The sequence below is a fragment of the Tursiops truncatus genome, chromosome 20, assembly GCF_011762595.2.
Source record: "Tursiops truncatus isolate mTurTru1 chromosome 20, mTurTru1.mat.Y, whole genome shotgun sequence".
NCBI classification, from domain to species: Eukaryota; Metazoa; Chordata; class Mammalia; order Artiodactyla; family Delphinidae; genus Tursiops; species Tursiops truncatus.
This window is the reverse complement of record NC_047053.1, coordinates 422,631-446,402: the sequence shown is the minus strand read 5'-3', so window position 1 is coordinate 446,402 and position 23,772 is coordinate 422,631. Positions and strand designations below refer to the sequence as shown.

Below are 23,772 nucleotides of genomic sequence, written 5' to 3'. Positions count from 1 at the left end.
CCCAAACTTGGCAAGAATGGTAACCTATAAATTCAAGAAGCTGAGTGAACTCCAAAGGATAAATCCAAAAAAATCCACACCAAGACACATTAAAACAAATTTCTGAAAACTAAAGCCCAAGAAAAAATCTTGAAAGTAACCAGAGAAAAACAACAGGTTTTGGATAGGAGAAACCAAATATAATGATTTGGGCTTAACCACAAAGGCCAGAGGGAAGTAGCACAATACTTTTCAGGTGCTAAAAGAAAACAACTGTCAACCCAGAATCCTGTAACCAATAAAAATATCTTTCAGGAACAAAAGGGAAATCAAGACATTCTCAGATGAAGGAAAACTAAGAGAAATAGTTAGCAGACCTACATTTACAAAATGGTTACAGGAAGTTCTCTAAACAGAAAGGAAATGATAAAAGAAGGAAACCTGAGTAAGCAAAACTACCTGTAACCAGGCTTTCCTTGAGTTTTCTAGATTATGCTTGATGAACAAAGCAAAAATTATAACACTATCTAATGTGGTTCTGAATCATGTAGAGGAAATATTTAAGACACTTACATAGGGAATGGTAAAAGGAGGTAAAGGGAGGTACTCCCTTTACTTGAACTGGTAAAATGACACCACCAACAGAGCGTGTAAGTTATGCATATACAATGAAACTCCTAGAGCAGCCACTAAAAAAAATCTACACTGAAAAAATCACCATAGATAAATCTTGAAATTTATCGTAAAAAAAAAAAAAGAAATTCGAAAAAAAACCCAAAAGATCAAGCAGGAAGAGAAATAAAAATCAAAGAGGGGTTTCCCTGGTGGCACAGTGGTTAAGAATCCGCCTGCCAATGCAGGGGACATGGGTTCGAGCCCTGGTCCAGGAAGATACCACAGAGCAACTAAGCCCATGTGCCACTACTACTGAGCCTGCGCGCGAGAACCCAGAAGCCACAACTACTGAGCCCATGTGCCACAACTACTGAAGCCCATGTGCCTAGAGCCCATGCTCTGCAACAAGAGAAGTCACCGCAGTGAGAAGCCCGCACACCACAACGAAGAGTAGCACCCACTTGCCCCAACTAGAGAAAGCCCTCGTGTAGCAATGAAGACCCAATGCAGCCAAAAATAAATAAATAAATTTATTTAAAAAAAAAAAAGATAACGAAGGACTATTACAAACAATTCTACAAACTTTAACTTGACAACTTAGATGAAACGGACCAACTTCTCAAAAAACATAGACAATCTGAATGACCCTATAACTATTAAAGAAACTAAGTATGTAATTTAAAAATTCCCCAAAAAAGAAATCTCCAGGCTCAGAGGGTTTCATTGGAGAATTCTACCAAATGTCTAAAGAAGAATTAACACCAATTCTACACAGTCTTTTCTAGAAAAAGAAAAAGTAAGAAACACTGCCCAATTCATTTTATGAAGACAGTATTAACTAGATATCACAATCAGACACGATACCAAAAAAGGGGACAAAAAAGAACAACTATGGACCAATATCCCTCATGAATATAGATGCAAAAATCAACAAAGAATTAGCAAATAGAAGTCCGCAATATATTTAAAGCATTATACACCATGACCAAGTGGGGTTTATTCCAGGGATGCAAGGCTGGTTTACTATTTAAAAATCAATCAGTGTTATCCACCATAATAACAGGCTAAAGAAGAAAACTTCTGTGGTCACATCAATTAATGCAGAAAAAGCATTTGACAAAATTCAACACCCATTCATTTAAAAAACATGAACAACAACAAAACCCCTCAGAAAAGTAGAAATAGAAAGGAACTTCCTCAACTGACAAAGAGCATCTACAAAAAACCTAGAGCTGACATTATACATAATGGTGAAAGACTAAATGCTTCCCCTCTAAGATCAGAAACTAGGCAATGTTGTCCATTCTTAGAACTCTTATTCAACATAGTGCTAGACTATCTAGCCAGTGCAATAAGGCAAGTAAAGGAAATAAAAGACACAGATTGGGAAGAAGAAATAAAGTATTTACAGATGACACAACTGTCTATGTAGAAAATCACAAGGAATCTATTTTAAAAAAAGAACTCCTAGAACTAGTGAGTTCAACAGGTTATAGTATATAAGATCGGTATATGAAAATCAACTGTATTTCTACGTATTAGTAATGAATATGTGGACACCAAAATTAAAAATAAAATACCCCCAGAGATAAACCCACGCACATATGGTCACCTTATCTTTGACAAAGGAGGCAGAAATGTACAGTGGAGAAAGGACAGACTATTCAATAAGTGGTGCTGGGAAAACTGGACAGCTACATGTAAAAGTATGAGATTAGATCACTCCCTAACACCATACACAAAAGTAAGCTCAAAATGGATTAAAGACCTAAATGTAAGGCCAGAAACTATCAAACTCTTAGAGGAAAACATAGGCAGAACACTCTATGACATAAATCACAGCAAGGTCCTTTTTGACCCACCTCCTAGAGAAATGGAAATAAAAACAAAAGTAAACAAATGGGACCTAATGAAACTTAAAAGCTTTTGCGCAGCAAAGGAAACCATAAAGAAGACCAAAAGACAACCCTCAGAATGGGAGAAAATATTTGCAAATGAAGCAACGGACAAAGGATTAATCTCCAAAATTTATAAGCAGCTCATGCAGCTTAATAACAAAAAAACAAACAACCCAATCCAAAAATGGGCAGAAGACCTAAATAGACATTTCTCCAAAGAAGATATACAGAGTGCCAACAAACACATGAAAGAATGCTCAACATCACTAATCATTAGAGAAATGCAAATCAAAACTACAATGAGATATCATCTCACACCAGTCAGAATGGCCATCATCAAAAAATCTAGAAACAATAAATGCTGGAGAGGGTGTGGAGAAAAGGGAACCCTCTTACACTGTTGGTGGGAATGTAAATTGATACAGCCACTGTGGAGAACAGTATGGAGGTTCCTTAAAAAGCTACAAATAGAACTACCATATGACCCAGCAATCCCACTACTGGGCATATACCCTGAGAAAACCATAATTCAAAAAGAGTCATGTACCAAAATGTTCATTGCAGCTCTATTTACAATAGCCCAGAGATGGAAACAACCTAAGTGTCCATCATCGGATGAATGGATAAAGAAGATGTGGCACATATATACAATGGAATATTACTCAGCCATACAAAGAGACGAAATTGAGCTATTTGTAATGAGGTGGATAGACCTAGAGTCTGTCATACAGAGTGAAGTAAGTCAGAAAGAGAGAGACAAATACCGTATGCTAACACATATATATGGAATTTAAAAAAAAAATGTCATGAAAAACCTAGGGGTGAAACAGGAATAAAGACACAGACTTACTAGAGAATGGACTTGAGGCTATGGGGAGGGGGAAGGGTAAACGGTGACAAAGCGATAAAGAGGCATGGACATATATACACTACCAAAAGTAAGGTAGTTAGCTAGTGGGAAGCAGCCGCACAGCACAGGGAGATCAGCTCGGTGCTTTGTGACCGCCTGGAGGGGTGGGATAGGGAGGGTGGGAGGGAGGGAGACGCAAGCGGGAAGAGATATGGGAATATATGTATATATATAACTGATTCATTTTGTTGTGAAGCTGAAACTAACATACCATTGTAAAGCAATTATACTCCAATAAAGATGTTAAAAAATAAATTAATTAATTAATTAAAAAAATTAAAAAAAATAAAATACCACTTGCAATTGTTAAAAAAAATGAAATACTTAGGTGTAAATCTAACAAAACATGTACAGGAACTGCATGCTGAAAACTACACAATGCTGATGAAAAATCAAAGAAGACATAAATAAATGGGAGAGACATATTGTGTTCATAGACTGGACGATTCTAAATTGTCAATAGTCCCCAAACTGATATATAAGCTTAATTCAATTCCTAACAAAAGCTCACAAAGACTTTTTTGCAGATATAGACAAGATTATTCTAAAATTTATACGGAAAGGCAAAGGAACTATGTTTAATTAAAAAGAAGACGACAGAGGGAGGAATCCATCTATCTGATTATAAGATTTATTATATATCCACAGTAATCAAAGCTGTGGTATTAATGGAAAGTTAGACACATAGATTAATGGAACAGACTGGAAAACCCAGAAACAGACCCACACAAATGTGCCCAATTTAACTTTGAACAAAGGTGCTAAAAGGGACTTCCCTGGTGGTCCAGTGGTTAAGACTCCGCACTCCCAATGCAGGGGGCCCAGGTTCAATCCCTGGTCAGGGAACTAGATCCTGCATGCCACAACTAAGACCTGGTGCAACCAAATAAAAAAATAAATATATTTTTTTAAAAAGATACTCCATGCGTCCACTGCAGGGGCACAGGTTGATCCCTGGTTGAGGAACTGAGATCCCACGTGCTGCACGGCGAGGCACCCCCCCACAAAAAAAAAACGAAGGTGCTAAAAATTTCAGGGGAGGAGTGACAGTCTTTCAACAAATGGTACTGTAGCAACTGGACATCCATAGGCAAAAAATAAATAAAGCTCAATCCTACACAAAAATTAACTCAAAATGGAGCACACACTTAAATTGGCAATTTGGACCACATTAAAATTTAAAATATTTGTTTTACAAAAGGCCCTACTAGGAGGGTGAAAAAATAAGAGTGGGATAAAATATTTGCAAACCACATATCTAACAAAGGATTAGTATCTAGAATATATAAAGACCTCTCAAAACTCAATAATAAAAAAAACCAAACAACCCAGTTAGAACATGGGCAAAAGACATGAAAAGATATTTCACAGAAGATATACATACGGCAAATAAATACGTGAAAAGATGTTCAACATCATTAGCTATTAGGGAAATGCAAATTAAAACCACATGAGAGGGACTTCCCTGGTGGTGCAGTGGTTAAGAATCCGCCTGCCAATGCAGGGTACACGGGTTCAAGCCCTGGTCCAGGAAAATCCCACATGCCGCAGAGCAACTAAGCCCGTGCACCACAACTACTGAGCCTGCGCTCTAGAGTTCACGAGCCACAACTACTGAAGCCCACGCGCCTAGAGCCCGTGCTCTGCCTGCGCACCTCAACGAAGAGCAGCCCCCGCTCGCCACAACTAGAGAAGGCCCACACGCAGCAACAAAGACCCAACGCAGCCAAAAATAAATAAATAAATTTATTTTTTTAAAAGAATGAGATACTACTACACACCTATCAGAATGACTAAAATTAACAATGGTGACAACGGGGCTTCCCTGGTGGCGCAGGGGTTGAGAGTCCGTCTGCCGATGCAGGGGACACGGGTTCATGCCCCGGTCCGAGAAGATCCCACATGCCGCAGAGCGGCTGGGCCCACGAGCCATGGCTGCTGAGCCTGCACATCCAGAGCCTGCGCTCCGCAACGGGAGAGGCCACAACAGTGAGAGGCCTGCGTACCGCAAAAGAAAAAAAAAAAAAATGGTGACAACACCAAATGCTGACAAGGATGTGAAGAAACTCGTATGTTGTTGGAGGGAATATAAAATGGTACAGCCACTCTGAAAAACAGTTTAGCAGGTTCTTTAAACACTAAACATGCGACTACAACATAATCCAGGAACCGCATTCCTGGGCATTTATTACAGAGAAATAAAAGCTTACACTCACACAAAAACTGTACATGAGTGGCTACTGCATTTTTATCTGTAAAGGCCAAAAAAAACCCTGGAAGCAATGCAGATGTCCTTCAGCGAATGAGTGGTTAAGCCGTGTACACCATGGAATACTAGTAAGCAATAAAAAGGAAACAACTGGTGATGCACACAACCTGGATGAATCTCCAGAGAATTAGGATGAGTGAAAAAAGTCAATCCTTGAAAGGTTACATGATGTATGATTCCACGGATATAGCATCCTTGAAATGTGGAATTTCTAGAAATGGAGAACAGATTTGCGGCTGCCAGGAGTTAAGGAGGCAACAAGGGTAGGAGGTGCAGGACGTGTGGTTGTGAGGGACCCTGCGGGGGTGCAAGCATCCTGCATCTTGACTGCAGGGATGTTGAGATCCTGCTGACTGTGACACTGTGCTGTAATTTTACAAGATGTTACCACTGGGGAAAACTGGGGAAAGAGTACACAGGATCTCTCTGGATTGTATCTTACAACTGCATGCAAAACTACAATTATCTCAAAATAAAAAGTTTAATTTAAAAACAGTCTACAGGGCTTCCCTGGTGGCGCAGTGGTTAAGAATCCACCTGCCAATCAATGCAGGGAACACAGGTTCGAGCCCTGGTCGGGGAAGATCCCACATGTCGCGGAGCAACTAAGCCCGTGTGCCACAACTACTGAGCCTGTGCTCTAGAGCCCACGAGCCACAACTACTGAAGCCCATGCACCACAACTACTGAAGCCCGTGTGCCTACAGCCCATGCTCTGCAACAAGAGAAGCCACTGCAATGAGAAGCCCATGTACCACAACGAAGATCCAATGCAGCCAAAAATAAATAAATAAAACAACTAAATTTTAAAAATATATATTTTTTAAAAAATCTACAAACAACAAATGCTGGAGAGGATGTGGAGAAAAGGGAACCCTCTTGCACTGTTGGTGGGAATGTAAATTGATACAGCTACTATGGAGAACACTATGGAGGTTCCTTAAAAAACTAAAAATAGAATTACCATATGACCCAGCAATCCCACTACAGGGCATATATCCAGAGAAAATCGTAATTCAAAAAGACACATGCACCCCAATGTTCACTGCAGCACTATTTACAGTAGCCAGGTCATGGAAGCAACCTAAATGCCCATCGACAGACGAATGGATAAAGAAGATGTGGTACATGTATACAGTGGAATATTAGCCATAAAAAGGAATGAAATTGGGTCATTCGTAGAGACGTGGATGGACCTAGAGACTGTCATACAGAGTGAAGTAAGTCTGAAAGAGAGAAACAAATATCGTATATTAACACATATATGGGGAATCTAGAAAAATGGTACAGATGAACCGTTTTGCAAGGCAGAAATTGAGACACAGATGCAGAGAACAAATGTATGGACACCAAGGGAGGAAAGTGTGTGCGGGGGGAATGAACTGGAGACTGGGATTGACATATATATGCTAATATGTATAAAACAGATAACTAATAAGAACCTGCTGTATAAAAAATAAATATAATAAAATTCAAACGAACAAAAAAAACCTGTTACTTCAGAATACTCCCTGCACCCACATATGAGCGTTTACCCCTGGAAGGGGACCCATCGCAGCCCCAGAGCACAGAGGCTCCAGCCACAAAAGCCTCTGCAGTCCAGAGGGGTCATGCCCAGGCAAGGCGGCCCTGCATGGCCCTCAGCTGTGCTGCATGAGCTCCACTGGCCTTTCCACCAGCTTCTCCTGAGGCCACAGGCACACATGCATACACCTTCTCTGAGGCCTGTGGACTTGACCATGGCGAGATTCTTCAGCCCCTCGCCACCCTCCTCAGGCAGATCTGCGTTGCATCAAGGACAGCCTGATGTCTCGACTCAGGCCAAGTGGGTGGGCTGCAGGCAGGTGAAGGAGCAAACACCCTGGCTGGCTTTATACAGCGTGGTCAAGCTGCCACACGGATGCCTCCCAGACACATCCAGGCCTCTGCACACAGCTGCCCGATCACAACCAGCTCCAAGGCGTCCAGAACATTACATGCACGTCTCTCAGTTTCACCGTGCCCATCTGAGGCTCAAAGAGAGCAGACATCAGTGACAGATTTCTGCCAGGCGGTGAAGCTCAGTTTTCTGTCCCCTCAGATTCACCCGCCCTCAGAGTGCACAGGGCATTGAGAAAGGCAGTCAGACACGCCACACAGTATGGCAACATAGAGGGAGCACCCAAAACTATCCCTGCAGAAATGTGGGTACCACCTTCTGACCCCCTGCTAACACCCCATCATCCTAAAGGCGCTCTACGGACTGGGGCCCCTCACTTCCAAAGCTGACCCCCCGACACAAACACCTCTACTCCACGGACTAGGGTAATTCCCTGTCCCCTGTGCAGGTCCCCTCAAAATCCCATGCCCAGGGGGCTTCCCTGGTAGTCCAGTGGATAAGACTCCACTCTCCCAATGCAGGGGGCATGGGTTCAGTCCCTGGTCAGGGAACTAGATCCCACATGCATGCCATAACTAAGAGTTCACATGCCACAATAAGGAGCTGCTGAGCCGCAACTAAGGAGCCCATGTGCCGCAACCAAGGAGCCAGCGAACCACAACTAAGGAGCCTGCCTGCCGCAACTAAGACCCAATGCAACCTAAATAAATAAATAAATATTAAATAAAAAAAGAAAAAATCCCACGCCTGGGTCTTCCCTGGTGGTCCAGTGGTTAAGAATCCGCCTTCCAATGCAGGGGACACGGGTCTGACCCCTGGTCAGGGAACTATGATCCCACATGCTGCGGGACAGCTAAGCCCGTGCACTCTAGAGCCCACGTGCCACAACTAGAGAGCCTCAGCACTGCAACTACTGAGCCCACGCAGCACAACTAAAGAGAATCCCCGCATGCTGCAACGAAGATCCTGCCTGCCACAACTAAGACCCGATGAAGCCAAATAATTAATAAATAAATAAATATATATATATTTTTAAAACGCAAGCCCCCTTCAAGTACAGTAACCAACCCAAAGCCAGATGCTTACTGAGAACTTCCTGGGGCTCCTCCTGCTGAGCTGCTCTTACACTTACACCTCCCCGTGGAAAGAAAACCACCTTAGGCCTCTGGGCTTTGCACAGCAGTTCTCTGCGTGGAGGGCTCTTCACCACATCCTGCTGGCAACGGTCTGCTCGCCCCTAAGACCCATCTCCCAGCCCCGCGCCATCTCCATCCCTCCCGTTTCCACACCTTCGCCCAGCGAGGTGCCCAGTGCAAAGCAGGGCCGAGTGATCGGGATGAGTCAGTGGACACACTGATGCGTCACCCAACTGCTCCCTACTTGTTCTCTGGGTGCTGCTGTGAGGGCTCCCGGCCAAGGCTGGGTGAGCCCGGGCCACACCTCTGCCTTCCACACTCAGAGCCCGGTCACCGGGAGGAACCGGTCCACCCCCGACACTAAGGGACAAACCAGCACGCTGAGGAGCACACAGACAGGCTGACCTCCAACCGTCTCTCCCTTTCCTGAATCCAATCCCCAACCAACACTGTGTGCGCCACGCTGGCCTCGACAAAAGGCAGAAACACCACAGGGAAGCCAGCACTCTCGGGGAGCAGCCACGCGGCCACATGTGGCAAGAACCATGGTATTTCCATGCTCCTGCCCCCAGGAATCCCACCAGCCAGAAATGGAGTCTAAAGAAATAACACAGAGCAACAAACAGCTCCACTCACGACTTGGGAGCAACTTGCTGTCCAACAAGTCAATGGCTAAATGAATGCTGATCTATCAACTCTCTAAAATATTACACAGCAATCAGTTATAATTAATTAATTATAGATAACTATGAGGAAGTCAAGAAACCCTCTAGAGTATGAACCCACAGGACTCCCATCAAGTCAGTGCTCCCCACCCAGAGCTGGGGGCTTTTCTCTGCCTCCTGGGTGATCAGAGCCCTCTGGAAGTGTTCAGCAGAATTTCCCCACAAGCTGCTCTGAAGCTGCAATCACTCAAGGTATCAGAGATAAAAACATGAAACACATATAGTCCCCAAGGGGCATTCAGTCTAGTGAAGGGGACCAGGGATGTCTCCTTCAGGGAACCAAGGCAGGATGTGAAAATGTGGCCTATGATTTAAAAATACAGCAGGACTGAGTAAGATTGGGAGTCAACAAGAAAACAGCTATTGCGTTCACTGTTGGGATCATGAACAACTCTTGGGGGTTTTTGTTTGTTTACTTAACATCATTTTTTGTAAACTAATGCTACTATATAGCACTTACCAGATTTTTTGTTTTAATTAATTTATTTATTTATTTTAGTTATTTTTGGCTGCGTTGGGTCTTCGTTGCTGTGCGCGGGCTTTCTCTAGTTGCAGCGAGCGGGGGCTACTCTTTGTTGCAGTGCACGGTCTTCTCACAGTGGTAGCGTCTCTTGTTGCAGAGCACCGGCTCTAGGGTGCGCGGGCTTCAGTAAGTTGTGGCTCGCGGGCTCTAGAGCACAGGCTCAATAGTTGTGGTGCACGGGCTCAGTTGCTCAGCAGCATGTGGGATCTTCCCGGACCAGGGCTCAAACCCATGTCTCCTGCATTGGCAGGCAGATTCTTAACCGCTGCACCACCAGGGAAACCCCTAGATATTATTTTTTAAAAGGAAGGGAAGATGTTTGACTGCCCATGTATGCACGCCTTCTGATACAGCCTTGATCATTCCCAGCAGAAGATGAGGTTAGGGAACCCCTGTACTGCACTCTCCACCAACATGACCTAACAGTTCTGGGTAGTCAGTGTAAAGACCCCGGCCTGGGAGCCAGGAGGCCCAAGTTCAAGTCCTGGTTCCTTGACTTCATCACTGTGTAGCCCAGAACAAGACGCTACGGCTGTGAATCTCAGTTTCAACATCTACAATAAAAGGAAAATATATATATCCTTGCCATTAAAAAATTTTTAAATGACATCAGACACAAACACACACTGAGTCACTAAACAATCAATGCCTGAGAGTCAGGGACATAAATCCCAGCATCTACTCAGGCCCATGCACACAGCTGGTGTGTAGAGGCCAGCAGTGCTCAGGGGAATGAACCCCAAGTGTGAAGGGTAAGACTGTAGAGTATTCAAGGCCAGTCCAGATGGACCCCAGGACTCCTGACTCTGAGGGGAGGGGCAAAGCATGCAAACCCCACACAGGCTCCCGCACACAAGCCTGAACATATAACCTCCAAGCACAATGACCATCCCCATGAAAGTTCTTCAAGAAGAACAATCTCCAAGCAGCCTTGAAGAAGGATCCATACCTATGGGGGCCAGTATCCCAGCTTCGGGGAGATTCCTGGGGCAAAGATTTCTCTGGGCCCGATGTGGGGGGTTGAGGAGCTGCACTCAAGCATGAGGTGAGGGCAAATGGCCCTTTGGTAGAAGATTCACTGAAAGATCTATGGGCAGAAGGTGTGTAAATTGCAGCTAATATATCTTCTGTGGTTTTGAGGTTGGTTCCTTGACCTTCTTTTCCACAAAAGAGTTTCTGTGGAAACGCTTCCACACTCATAGCAAACAGGATGTATAATATTTTCTGCATTTCAATTCCAAAAGGAGAAACGATGCCTGGGTAGCAGCCGTCTGGCCATCTTTACAAGCTTGTAAATCATGGGAGATTCCAAGGTTGCCTGTCTCTTCTGGGATGTGTAGATGTTAAGTCAGTAAAAGGAAATGTGAGCAAATGTCCAAGTCAGTCGGACGCCTTGCCCCCGCCAAAACCTCGCTGTGTCCTGGCCACCCAAAGACCACTTCATCCAAGCACACCGCAGAGGGAGGCCTGTCAGCGGAGCTTGTGCCCACCTGCCTGACCCACACCTGGGTTAGCACACACCTCTACAGGCCAGTAGGGCCAAGACCCCAGGAACGTGGGGCTTCTCTTTTAGGACAAACCCGTCAGGGCCAACCAGCGTCAGCCATCACTGCAGATCCCTCAAGAGGCCACACCAGGCTTCTCCTCCCAATGCCACGTGGACCAAACTGTGTTGGAACTCGTCTCTAAGCCTCGTCCAAGATGTCTCAATCAAGTCCTGGAGAATACTGTCCTATTGCTTTACAGACATTCAGTTCTAGACCCAAACTACATTCCTCCACGTGGGCACCACCTGCCGGCACGAGCGCCCAGGGCCTGTCATCTGCCTCTGAAAGTCAGGAGAGGACTGTCAGCTGCTGCGAAGATACGCACGATCGTGGGGCAGCCACCGTATGCAACTCAATGCCATCAGGGCCTAGGGCGAAGCCCAGCTTCCGAGAAAGGAAAGCATCAGGTATGTGGCCCTGAAGAAACACGTTCCCTCTGAGTGAGCACATGGGAAGTCTGCTTGAAATGCCCATCGGTTTGCTCTGTTAGTCACAGCTGTCCCCACTGTCACCACAGCCAACGCTCACGGCTTACGAGGCGAGTCACTGCTCCAGGCACTTCACATCATGTACCCTGTGCCACTCTTCCATTTCACATACAAGGAAACCACAGTGTCTAAGCAGGTGTGAGTCAAGGCCACCTGGCCCCATATCTTGCCTTTAACCTCTCGACACCGCCCATCAGTGAGCCACTCCCAAAAGTAAAGGCTGGTACTATCCCAGCAGGATGCACGTTCCCAAGTGGGTGACTCTCCTTGGGGGTCTAGTCCTGACCAGCACCTCACTCAGGGCCTCCCCTAGACATCCCTGCAGCTGAGGCCTGGGGCCTGTGTGTAGTGCCAATGCATGGTCCCCGTAAGGAGTTCACTAGAGGATGAACCTCCACAAACCACCCTTCATGAAGCCGCCCACCCAGCTTGGCCAGGCACTACGGGCTGTGAAGGCATTTGGGGAGTGGACAGAGACCATGGGGCTCTTCTCCAGAAGGAGGAGTCTTTCGTACCTGTGGATGAAAGACGTAAGTGTGAGCACAGGCTCCCACCTCCACCCAGAGAAAGTAGAGCCTCAAATGTAGAGTAACCCTGTACATTTATCATCCAAACTGGGATACTTTGGGGAATGAGTAGGGAGCCTACTAATTACACAAGGACATGTGGCCCAGAAGAAAGAAACTTACAAGAAATGCAGTTTACCCATCTTTGCTGTCAAATGTCAGGATGCCAAGACAACAAAGCCACTGAGAATACCCACAACGAGACAAAGACACAAAAACTGGAGCTAAGGGTAAGGAACTCAGCACCAGGGAGCACAGAGGAGGGATCTGGGAGAGACCTCCGTGAGGAGCGAGCAAAGGCAACCTCAGAAATGGAGGTCAGGGGACATGCGACAGGGAGGCCGGCTGGCATGTGCAGAGGCCCACACTTCCCTCCAGAGGCCGCCAAGCCTCACACACTGCCTCATGCCGCCCACCCGGCAGCATGTTATGGCGCGGGGTTCCAAGGGGAGAGGGCACACCCCCAAAATACCATAAGGCCCAGTGTCTTTGGGGGCCCCCTCCTCCAGAGCTCTAAACCTCGAGATAAAGTCCCACCCTTCAGCCAAATCAGAAGTAGCACTGGGTGGAGACAAAGACAATAAATACTTGGTGAAACAATGAACCGAACTCCAAATAAAGTTATCTGATGGCCAGTTGCTTTCAGCACAGAACATGTCCACGCTGCTGCCATGCAGCTGCCACGCACTTGACCACGGCTGAGCCCCAAGCTGTGCGTGCACACACACGCACACGTGGGTGTAAGAGGGCGAGGCCAACACCATGCCCGTCCAGCATGCTCCTGGGGGCCTGGGGTAACCAGGACAGAGCGCAGGATGGAGGTAGAATCTGAGGTGTTAGCTACTCATGGGTAGCAGATGTCAAACCAAAAATGACAAAAAGACAGGAAACAAAGATGTCAAATAAAGGTTTGGCAAAATGTGAATTACAGGGACTTCCCTGGTGGTGCAGTGGTTAAGAATCCACCTGCCGGGACTTCCCTGGTGGCGCAGTGTATAAGACTCCACACTCCCAGTGCAGGGGGCCCAGGGTTTGATCCCTGGTCAGGGAACTAGATCCCACGTGCATGCTGCAACTAAGAGTTTGCACAAACTAAGAGTTTGCATGCCACAACTAAGGAGCCTGCCTGCTGCAGCTAAGACCCGGAGCAACCAAATAAATAAATAAAATATTAAAAAAAAGAAAAATCCACCTGCCAATGCAGGGGACACGGGTTCAAGCCCTGGTCCGGGAAGATCCCACATGCCACGGAGCAACGAAGCCCGTACGCCACAACTACTGAGCCTGCGCTCTAGAGCCCGCGAGCCACACCTACTGAGCCCGCGCACCTAGAGCCCGTGCTCCACAGCAAGAGAAGCTGCTGCAATGAGAAGCCTGCGCACTGCAACAAAGAGTAGCCCCTGCTCACCACAACTAGAGAAAGACCACAGGCAGCAACGAAAACCCAACGCAACCAAAAATAAATAAATTTTTTTAAAAAATATGAATTATAAGCACAAACCAAAAACGGGGGGGGCGGTGCGGGTAATAACTGTTTTGGTGTATTTTTGTAATAACTTACTTTTTTGAGATATAATTCACATACCATACAACTCACCCATTTAAAAGTGTACAAGTCAATGGTTTGTAGTGCACCCACCACCATAATCAAATCTATCCCAAAAAGAAGCCCTGTATACTTTAGCTATCATTCCCCACACACTCCCCGCTCCAGTCCCCAGCAACCACTAATCTGCTTTATGTCTCTACAGATTTGCCTAGTCTGGACGCTTCACATGAATGGAATCAGATAACACATGGTCTTTTGTGTCTGGCTTCTCCCACTGAGCGGATGTTTTCAACGGTCATCCATGCTGTAGTTGTTGGTTGTACCACACTCCTTTTCATGGCCAAGTAATATTCCATTGTGTGGATGGACCACATCTGTTTATTGATGACAGTGGGGTTGTTTCCCCCTTTTGGTGGCTGTGAACATTCATATCCAAGTTTGGTGACTGTTGTTAAAACTCCTTTAGGAGAGACCAAAGAGGTAAACACCACATGTCATGTGAAGTCTGAACAATCAGCTCTTCAAAAGCTGCAAAGGGAAAAGGGTTGAATGGGGTGCTGCAAGGGAGTCCTGAGAGGCTCCCTGAAAGCAGACTGGGGGGCAGCAGCCCCAAGTGCTCAGATCAAGCTCAAGCTGGAAGCCTCCACGTGCCGGCCACACACGGGCTGGACAGGGCGGGGCAACCAGTGCACAAGAAGGGAGGGGCAAAGAAATATTTTCTTTAACAGAGGCCATACGATATAGTCACAGCAGAAACTGTGGTATAACTAAAAGGTCTAAGTCTATGGGGATATCTTCTCATCTAACATTAAAGATGCTGAAATTCCGGGACTTCCCTGAGTGTCCAGTAGTTAAAACTCCACGCTTCCAGTGCTTCCACTGCAGGGGGTGCGGGTTCAATCCCTGGTTGGGGAACTAAGATCCCACATGTCGTGAGGTGCAGCCAAAAATTTTTTTTAAAGAAAGACAACTAAATTCCTGCCAGCTACCAAATCCAAGGGGCAGGACCCGGCTAAGGAGCACTTTAACCCCAAACAGAAGAGGTAATTTTCCTCCTCCAAGGAAAATCCTGAGGGTTGATCCAAGCTTCTTCCCCCAAAATAGAATTTAAAAATCCCTATTGTGTCACCTGAGACCTCTGGGGGCCTCCGAGACTCTCATGAATCCCCTTCCCGCCAACATGCTTCAAGAGCGCAGGACTCGACTGACCGTCACTCCAAGAGCGAGGAATCCTAATCTCCCTCTCCACCCTGACTTCCCACCCAAGCCCCAACGCTGTGCCTCCAGGGTCTCGGAATGTGTCAAGCAGCACTAGGGGAAAAGAGTGAGGTCACCTTGCCTTCTGGCTGCCGAGCAAACCAGCGGCAGAGCCCAAGGAGGACTGCCTGCCCTGCTCCGCAGTCCTCAGCCACCTCTCACGCCACACATCACGGTGGCACCAGCCCCAGCACTGCAGGCTCCATCCTAAAACCTCCGGTCATCTCCACCCTCCCTCCTGAGAGCTGCAGAGCCTAGTGGGGAGATGTGACAGCAAAACAACTTCGCCAAGCCTCAGAATAAACATTCCCTGTGTGTCACGTCGACTCCCCACCACATGCCGTGTGCCTTACCCACACTTTATTTATTCCACGGACAGCCCTTGGCAGCAGGAGGCAAGGGTGGCTGCTTATGCCTCCCGCTCCATCCTCTACCCACCACAGCACTCTGAGCACTGCCTGGGGCTCTGCCCGTCCTGACAGACGTCCTCACTGCCGCTCCCATGGGGCATTCGGGGCCTTCAAGCAAATGGCCCAGCTTGAGCCAGACCAGTGGTCCTCAAAGGGATGGCCCTTTTAAGGGCGCCCTGAGACCCTTTTAAGGGGTCCATGAGCCAAAACTATTTTTACAAAAATACTAAGTCATCATTTGCCCTTTTTGCACTCATTCTTTCACTAGCATATAGGCTTTTCCAGAGGCTACACGACAGGATATCACAACAGATCATGTGCAAAAGATATGAGAATCCAACTGTCTTCCATTAAGATAGATGGTACAGAGATCTGCAAAGGTAAAATGATGCGACTCTTCTAAACAAAACTTTTTTTGTTTTGGAAAAGTTATTTTTCAGAATATACCTGTTATTTATGTGAACATGTAACAAGTTTATTTTATTTTTTAATGAATTAATAAAATTTTTAAAATGTCTCGTTTTAATTTCTCATACAGTTAAATACCATTGGATGTAACCGACATAAACAAAAGCCCTTTGAAGACCTCAGTAATCAAAAGCATAAAGGGGCCCAAAAACAACAACTCTGGGAACCACTGACCTAGCCAGCCGCCCCACCCCCAGCCAGCCCGTCCTCAGATCAGCCCTCCTGGTTCTCAGGGGCCCTGCTCACACGCTGGCTCTGTCAGCCCAAACACACAAGCCTTCAGGTCTGTCTCCAGGTCTCCACACAGAGTCCTTTCTCCTCAACAGCACTATCTTAACGGGTCGCATCTCATACCAGACTTGCTCCCAGCAGCTGCCTTAAGGTCCATCTGGAACTGGAAGACTCCTGCACACATCTGGGCAGGGAGACCTTCCTCTCGAGAGGCGAGCCTCTGCATGGAGAGGAAGTCTGCAGAGGGGGCTGGGCCCAACAACGGGGCAACACCTACTTGTGGTCCCCTCCCCTGGATCCCAGCATCTGGGAGGCTGACACAGCAGAAACACCAGCACCTCGAACATTCAGCAGGAAGGCTGCACCTATGCTGTACACACACGCCACTGAAGTTCTTCCGTATATATCAAATATTTCATTCTATTAACAAATTTTAATGCAAGGGTTAGAGTCAATCAGTGGTTTTCAAACAGTGCTTCAGGGCCACTGCAGACCATGGGGTGGGGCAGGCGGCTGGAGAACCATCCCTTCCCCCCTCCGGGGACTTCACATGGGCAAGTTCCGCGTTCCATTTCAAGGGGCTCCATGCTCCATGGCTAAAGAAATAAAGTTTGAAAACTGGTAATAAGAGTAGTAAACAGGGGCTTCCCTGGTGGCGCAGTGGTTGAGAGTCCGCCTGCTGATGCAGGGGATGCGGGTTCGTGCCCTGGTCTGGGAAGATCCCACATGCCGCGGAGCGACCGGGCCCGTGAGCCATGGCCGCTGGGCCTGCGCGTCCGGAGCCTGTGCTCTGCAGCGGGAGAGGCCACAACAGTGAGAGGCCCGCGTAACGCAAAAACTAAAAGTAAAAATAAAAAGTAGTAAACAGGCCAGATCAGGTCGGAGACTGGCTCTCAGCAGCTCCTCCGCACCTCACCACCCTGGGGTGCACCGGTGTCTCCCTACACGGCCTGGCCTTCAGCTCCCAAGCCCCCTCGGCCCTCTTCCCCACAACTCTGAAGCCCCAGCTTAGCTCCTTCTCGGCAGCTAGGCTGATACTCAGGAGGGAGCAGAGCTCCAGGTGGCTCGGCCAGCCCTGTACACGGGCTCAGCGCCTCTGCCACAGACCCCAGGTCCCCATCCCAGGCTCCTGCACCCGCCCAGCGCCGTATCTGCCCGCCCACCCCACAGTCCGCAGTGCTGAGGTCTGGCTTAATGTGCCGCTTCCCAACGCGGCTCACAACAGAATTCCACAGGACCCAACAATTCCTCCCCTGGTCTCCACCTAGAAGAGCTGAAAGGAGGGTTAGACAGAAGTGTGCATGTGGGTGTTCACAGCAGCACTAGTCACAACAGCCAGAAGGCAGGACAGCCCAAGGGTCCATCTACAGACAAAGAGATAAACAAGATGCGCTATGCCACATAATGCAATACTCGGCCAGAAACAAGCAGTGAACACAGGTTCATGCTACCACATGAACCCTGAAAACATGCTCGGTGCAAAAAGCCAGACAAAAGGGGTCACAATTTCTACGATTCCATTTTGGTGAAATTTCCAAAAGAGGTAAATCCATAGGGAAGAAAAGCAGATTGGTGGTTGCTGAGGATGGGGGTAGGGAGTGGAGCCTAACTCTTCAATAGTAATGGCGTGTTCTTTTGGGGTGATGAAATGTTTTAAATTACAGACTGCTGGTGAATTTAGCATATTGTGAATGTGCTAAACGCAACTGAACAGTACACTTTATTTATTTATTTATTTTTGGTTGTGTTGGGTCTTTGTTGCTGCACGCCAGCTTTCTCTTGTTGCAGCAAGCGGGACTACTCTTTTGGTGTGCAGGTTTCTCACTGTGGTGGCCTCTCTTGTTGTGGAGCACGGGCTCTAGGCACGCGGGCTTCAGTAGTTGTGGTGCACGGGCTCAGCAGTTGTGGCGCAAGGGTTAGTTGCTCCGTGGCATGTGGGATCTTCACGGACCAGGGCTCAAACCTGTGTCCCCTGCATTGGCAGGCGGATTCTTAACCACTGCACCACCAGGGAAGTCCTGAACTGTATGCTTTAAAGTGATTAATTTTACGTTCCATGAATTTTACCTCAAAAAACCAAGAACAAACAAAAACCCACACGCAGACCTCACTAGATCTCAGGCCTAGAGACGGGAGGGCACGAGGCCACCGGCCTGCTGGCCATCCTCCCTCCCACGCCCCAGCTCAGCTGCCCACTCACCCCTCTGCCCACACACATGCCCTGCAAGCCCAGCCCATGCCCAGGGCTCCTCCCTGGACAGCAGCAGCTGCAGGAAGAGGGGAAAGGGACACTTTAGAAAGCCCCTTCCCTGTTTGGGCTTGACAAGGAGCCGATGGCCGTGGGATTTCTGGAACATGACGCCACTTGTGGCAAAGGGAGGAATGCTAGAGAATGCGTGGGGACAAATTTCTGAGGCAACGGCTTTGCAGGAAAAATATCACACCCTGTCCCTCAAAAAGCTGTGCTTCCTATAAAGTAACAGGTAGGACAGGAAAGTCCAATGGAAGGAAAAAAAAAAGAGACAGGAAATTTAACAAGTTCAGCCCCAGCCTCATCCTCCAGCCCCACCCTTCCCAGCACATATACCCCTGGCAGGGCAGCCCCTGGCTGCTGGACACGAGGGGCCAAGGGACACACACAGCTAGAGATCTAAGGTCCAGAAAGCCTACTTGAGCCCACCCAGGTCCACAAGGGGAACAGTGGGAGGAGGCCAAGTCAGACTATCTGGGTTTGCGTCCCACCTCTGCCACTTGCTGTGTCACCCCCGGGACAAGTTCTAGGACCTCTTTCCATCTCAGTTTTCTTATCTCTCTACTTCATAAGGCTGTTATGAATATAAATGAGTTAACAGTGGCCTGGCACACAGCAGTTATTGTTAGCTATGAATGCCACCACTGACCACTGCCACAATAACTAATCTCAGAGCACGTCAACTGCTCCTTCGATTTAAGTATAGAAAGCCACACCAGACAAGGCTGCATGGCCAGCTCGCTGGCCCAGTTCCCAGGAAGATCCTCCAAGCTCACAGGGTTTCTAGGAGGGAAGGGAGACGTGGGGATGAGAGTCAACGGGCTGTGTGCCAAGATGGCATCTGCCTGTTAGAAGAGCTTGCTCACAGGCTCTCGCAAGGAGCCACATCTGCTTGTTTAGACCCCACGGAACGCTCCACCCCCTGGAAGAGTGTGTGATCTGTAAAGGATGTGGGACAGCAGGGGAGGAAGCTGGAGAACCCACCTGCCAGCTGAAGTGAGTTAATCAATGCTGGCGACCAAAGGGCCTGGCCAGACCTCCTGCTCACTGCCCAGTGATTCAGGACTGGGCCCAGGCTGCTCTCTACCCGCCTCTGCCCATTTCCCCCAGGCCCACGGGCAAGAAAACTTGGATTCCCAGACAACTGCTCCCAGGGACACCAGCAGGATAAGCAGCTTCTCTTAACCCTCTCCCACCTTGCTGACGGCCACTCAGACACTTGCATGCACAGTGACTTCTGAAATCGGGATGTGCCCCTGCCACTCACGGGACGTGCACTGTGCACTTCTCTGGGCTTGGCAGGTGCTCGGGGTGGCTGTCACGCTGGCTGCTGGCCTCTGGAGCAGCCCACACCCTCTAATGGTAAGTCTCCGCCTGATGGTACCTGGCCTCTTCGCTTTTTTTGGAGGGGGGCCACGCTGCACGGCCTATGGCATCTTAGTTCCCTGACTAGGGATCGAACCCATGCCCCCTGCAATGGAAGTGCAGAGTCTTAACCACTGGACCACCAGGGAAGTCCCGACTCTTCGCTTCTTATACTCTAAAAATTCTTCAAATCAGTTCACTCTTTACACTTAAACATGTTCTGAAAATCAAACCCACATAAGGAAACCCACAAGGCCCTTCCAATCCCTCGGGGCTGAAGTGGGGAAGCTGCTAGGGTGATGCCAAGCAGCTCGCAGGAGAGTAGGCGGCCTGGGCCCCTGCCCTGTGGGGACAGGGCAGACAGAAAGAGAGTCTGAGGGCCAGCCATCCCACGTGCTAGCACCTCGCCACAGAGGTGGCTCCCCTCTCTGGGTCAGTGCTGATGAAACGAACCCCGTATGCTGAGCGCCCACTACACACCCAAGCATTCACAGATTTGGCACTCTTGCTATTTCCTGCATCTTCCACCATCCTCACAGGCGCCCACAGACATGAATCTTGTTGCAGCCCCCGTTTTCAGAGGAGGGATGCAGACTCTTAAATTCTGAGTAAGTTGCTCAAGCAGCATAAGACCCAAATCTGAGCTGAAAGCCCCCTCCCTCAACCCTCCCATTCCCTTACCTGAGCACGTGTAACTGTGTCAGATTTCTAGGTCAGGGCGGTCCCTAAGCGGAAGACCCGCCAGCCCCAGGTAGACAGGCTCTGAGTGCGGCACCCGGGAGACCTGGACTCTTTCTCTGGTTCAGCTGGGACTCCCAGCAGCTGCTCCCCCGCCCAGCCCCTTTAGCTGTGGGCCAGGATACTAGGAGGGGAGAGACGGGACCGCAGGTGCACATGGAGTCTCCCCGGTCTGCCTGTTCCAACCAGTGTTTTAGGACCTAGGGATCAAGGACACAACTACTTCCTGATTCTGAACCCCTCAGGGGAAAACAGTGCTTCCTGTTCAGGGCTGCACCAAAGGTGTGGTCACTGCAACAGGCCAGCAGCCTGTCCAGGGGACGTGAGACACCCCAAGGCTGAGATGTTAGGACCTGCAGGAGGACCTGTAAAATGCTCTGCCTGCCCCATGCGCCCCCAGCAACCAAGGAATTCAAGTCAGGGTAAGGCCCTGTTTCTGACAGCAAAGGTTAATGCATGTTAGCAGACACAGGGAGGGCCAAGAAAAACTTTGAAAAAACCCACACTGGCCTTCCTGTGACCTAGGCTGCACCTCCCTGGGTCTCAGTGGCTCCACCTGCTAATGGGGACAATCCTTCACCTGCTCAAGGGTGGGGGGATCCCCCAGCCCCTCAGGCCCCTCCTCCCGGGGGAAGGAATTAGAGCTCCATTAAACAGCTCTAACTCAGCTTGCAATACCCCAGCCTCCTACTGAAACAGTACCACGTTAACAAGTCAAAGCGGCCTTGCCAGGAGGAGGGAGGGCAGGTTCCCGGCCGCACGAAGGCTGGTGTGTGAACCATGTGGCACACAGCCCCATCCGCAGGCAGCTCCGTGACCTAGGGCAGGCACCCAACCTCTCTGAAACTCGACGTCCCCTACACTCCACAGGTGGCCATGTTGCCACCAGCCCTGCTCGCCTCCCCAGCCGCCAGCGGTGGCAGGAAGTCACAGTACACACAACACCTGATCCAGTGCGAAGCAGGCTCAGGAGGACTCCACAGGCCCGTCCACTCATTCTCACCGCGAGCTGCCCCAAGCACTGGGCAGGAGACCGTCCAGCGCAGCACACACACCAAGCTGAGCGAGGAGAGGAAGGAGCTGGAAGGGTTACAGACTCCAGGCAAGAACCAGGCTGTGGTTTCATGTGAACTAGGATGACCCTGACTGAGAAAACCAGCAAGTGGTTTGGAAGATTCTAGTTCCAGGCTTCAGAAACAAAATGGCAGCGAATCAATCCTCTGGCTCTCTCGCCCCAAAAGGAAGTGACAGTATAATGGGAGTCGTGGGGATGGGCATTCAGGGGTCCCATCCCAGGGCAGCTGAGAAAGAGCTGCAGACAATTTCACAGAGCCCTCAGCTGCTCAAACTGAAGGGACCACGAAATCTAGGGCAGAGTTTTCAAACCTGCCCCTCGCAGACCTCAGAAATGACTGGAGGTCCCATGGGTGGGAAACAGATGGCTGAGAGGCCAAGCTCTGACCCCGTGTCGCCCAGAACAGTGTCACTTTTTCTGTTTCATACACAATATTTCTGTACGAGATTCCTTTGAGTAAAAGGCCCCACAATTTAAAGTTTGAAAACCACTGACCTGGTCCAACCATGTCGTTTCAGATGAGAAAGTGATGCTTGGAGAGTGAGTTTCCAAGGATAAACGAAAAGCCTGTTTTCTCAGATTAAATGCTTCGAAATTGGCACCCAGTGCTCACCACGCCTCCCTGTGTGCCTCGCTCCCCCACAGGACGAGGATGTGGGCAGTAGGATATTACTTCCCTCTTGTCTCTTTTCCCTGATTGCAATGCTCTCTCCTCTCCTTCAAGTCTAGCTGGCAGCTTGGGAACAATTTAAAGATAAATATTCCAAGTCAAATTTATTTCAGCTACACAACATCAGGGTCCTAGTGATCAGGTGAGAACAGATCTGTTCCCCACAGGAGAGACCGTCAGCATGCTTCTTGGAATATTAATTACCACAAACGGGGTTCAGGAGTCTCCATCCATCCCATTAGTGGACACTCCCTGTGTACAGAACGTGGGCACCTGCTTTACAGGTGGGAAACCGAGGCCGGGAGAATGTAAGTAACCTTTCTGGGTCACACTGCCACGTCTGTGCCAAGAACAGAACACAGGTCGTCGACTGTAGTCCTTCTGCGTGGCAAGGGCACAGGAACTCAGAAAGAAAGGTCAAGTAGCAGGCTAGAACACAGGGAAAAAGGCAGCTAGGATACAGCGGCAAAACACTCAGCAAATACAAAGGGTTGTGCAGAATGCAGTCACCACGTCCTGCCATGTGCCTGGAGGGACATGTAAGCCTGTCCCCACCCCCCCACCCCGGGCTCTCATTCACTCCCCACAGCATAGGTCCACTAAGCCCTGACCAGCAAACACCCTTCTCTCTTCTGCCCTGCAGGGAGTAGGGATCAGAGCCCCAGAGCTCTAAAACACAGTAAAAGGAGTCACCAAAAAAGAAGTGACATTCAAAGAAAGAACCCCCTGAAGTTGGCAAAAAGACATCAAGAGGGGGATGCAAACAGGAGTAACAGCACGAGAGAGCCAACATTCCAGGAATCCGAATGCAGGCCAAGGAGAAAAACCCACAAGCGCAGCCTTCCCACCCTGGACTTCCCCCAAGGGTCTCAGGCCAGGCCACTGCAGCCAGAGCCGCCCATCCACCACTGTAGGCGCCAGCCACACGTGGCTACCGAGCACTGGGAAAGTGGCTAGTCCGGACCAAAGGTGCTGTAAAGGTAGAAGTGTATATAACAGCCTCGTTACATGTTGAAATGATAATATTTTGGATACGTTAAATAAAACGTAACGTTAATTTCACCTGTTTCTTTTTACTTTTTAAATGTGGCAACTAGACAATTTTAAATTACATATGTTGCTCGCATTACACTTCTATTGGACAGGGCTGGTCTAACCCAGGGGGGTTGGCAAGCTATGTATGCTCGTTCCATTGACCAAATCTAGCCCATTGGCTATTTTTT

The 23,772-nt window shown here is 48.5% G+C and overlaps 1 protein-coding gene and 1 non-coding gene across 14 annotated transcripts in view; one reads left to right on the top strand and one right to left on the bottom strand.

Annotated features, from left to right (window-relative positions):
- MPRIP (myosin phosphatase Rho interacting protein) overlaps positions 1-23,772 on the bottom strand; it is a 130,980-nt gene that overhangs the window by 101,561 nt on the left and 5,647 nt on the right. The gene's annotated exons all lie outside the window — the stretch shown is intronic.
- On the top strand, positions 4,176-4,248 carry TRNAG-CCC (transfer RNA glycine (anticodon CCC)). The gene has a single exon. It is a non-coding gene; the product is annotated as a tRNA-Gly (tRNA).